The 2066-nt window shown below is 30.1% G+C and overlaps 1 non-coding gene across 1 annotated transcript; it reads right to left on the bottom strand.

Moving 5' to 3' along the window:
• Positions 1-1712: 1712 nt before the first annotated feature.
• LOC129307542 (small nucleolar RNA R71) lies at positions 1713-1819 on the bottom strand. The gene has a single exon (XR_008592431.1). It is a non-coding gene; the product is annotated as a small nucleolar RNA R71 (small nucleolar RNA).
• Between the last annotated feature and the right edge of the window lie 247 nt (positions 1820-2066).

Raw genomic sequence — 2066 nt, 5'->3', positions numbered from 1 at the left:
TATGAAAAAGAGTATATTATAATATGTTAAAAGTATATTTTTATGCCTAATGGCTTTACTTCCTTATGGTTGTGTATGTTAATTAATAGTAGTGAATTATATTTAGCATGGTGAGTTGGACACCTTTATGAGTGTTTTGAGGTGAAAACGAACCATTTTGGGTTCAGGTGCTCATCTTTTTAATGGACGATTATTTGAGTGTGAAACTAGTGCCATTAGCTAGAGAGCTCAAAGAGCTTTGTGTACATACTTAAACCTCTTAAATCAAACATCAGATGGCAAAACGGCATACTTCGAAAGTTTAGAGTACTATCATGACAGCAATCTGCTATCATGACAGTGAGTGCAAACCATGCACCGTGACACCAATGCCTTCTAAGGGATTCATTCCTCTGTGCCATCCAACACAATGGGTATGGCTTGCGCCTTGGCAAACGGGCTAAATTTTTGAAAAATGGCTTTTTTTTCTGTTTGTTTTAAAGTGCTGTTTGATTTCCATACTTCCATATTTGTATTTCACTGATTTTTCAATTATAGTTTGAGCTTAAACAATATTTTAAAAAGGGTTAAAGGTCACTTTTGCCCCCGTACTTATTTCTTAGAAGCGTTGGGTACCCTATACTCTTAAGTGGGGTAAATTTACCTTTAAACTATTTTTTGGATGAGCAAAAACTCCCTTTCGTTATTCAATTGTCAATTTTTTTGTTTTATGTTGACGCAGCATGTGCGTGGGGCCCATGCACAGTGACATGTCTTTTAGTGCTAATTTGCCTCTGAACTCTTTTTTTAAGAACACTAAGCACCCTAAAGTTTTTTCTCAGAGCGCTAGGCACCCTCAAATTTTGTTAAAATAAAATTGAATAAATATTGTTTAAATATTAAGTATTTTAATATTCAATAATTTAAATATTATTATTTAAAACATTACATCACCCAATTTAATATTTTTTATATTTGAGTATTATTTTTGCTAGCATGTTATAAACTTATAAATGATTTTTTATTTTTTATATATCGATCTTCAGTCTTCTCTTCGATATAGTATCCAAATCGTTACATCTTTTTGCATGTCAAAACTTACTTATATTTTTAATATTGGTTAAGTTTTTTTTTTTTGGTCAACTAATTATCTTTCTCTAAAATACTGCATTACCCAAATTTAATACTCTTTGCACATTTTTGTGTTAATAGTAATAATAATATTCAAAATTATTAAATATTAAAATACTTAATATTTTAAAAATATTTATTCAATTTTATTTTAACAAAATGTTAGGGTGTCCAGCACTCTAAGAAAAAACTTTAAAGTGCTTAGCACTCCTAAAAAAAGAGTTCAAGGACAAATTAGTACCAAAGGTGGGTTCCACACACATGCCATGTTAGCAGAAAATGAAAAAATTGATGATTGATTAATAAAAAGGGGTTTTTCTCCTTCGAAAAATAGTTCAGAGGTAAATTTGCCCCACTTAACAGTATAGGGTACCCAATACTCCTAAGAAATAAGTACAAGAGCAAAAGTGACCTTTAACCCTTTGAAAAAAAAAATTCTTAGGATCCTATTATTTTAAACTTATTATCTTTTAAACTTTTGGGTTGTGATAACTTTTACTTGAAATTTTGTCTAATTTAGGTTATCACAACGGTGTGTAAGAGTACTGTCCTATTAATATCAAGGCGGACATTACAAATATTATTCTCCTCAAAAAACTTCAAAATTAAGGGATAAAATCTACTTCTTCACACAGCAACATGGTGAATTGTTTTATGAAGCTTGGGAACATTATAATCCCCTCATAAACTAATGTCCCCATCACCATTTTTCACACATACTCTTAATAGATTTTTTTAATGATGGACTCAATTTTGAATGTCAATCAAAAGTTGATAATACAGCTCGAGGTGATCCAAATAATATGTCTATTGAAGAAGGGGAGGAGATTTATAAAATGCTGACAGCTAATGAAGTTTCTACATCACATGAACTACAGGATTTAATAAATAGTTTAAATTTATTGTTGAAAAATTTTAGTTTTGTTAATTCCCTTTCTTCTTCTACTAATAATTAT

This window comes from Prosopis cineraria, unplaced genomic scaffold (genome assembly GCF_029017545.1).
Source record: "Prosopis cineraria cultivar Desert tree isolate PC_DT_omini unplaced genomic scaffold, ASM2901754v1 PC3, whole genome shotgun sequence".
NCBI lineage: Eukaryota > Viridiplantae > Streptophyta > Magnoliopsida > Fabales > Fabaceae > Prosopis > Prosopis cineraria.
Note: the sequence above shows the minus strand (reverse complement) of the source record. Positions and strands in the feature narration are given on the sequence as shown.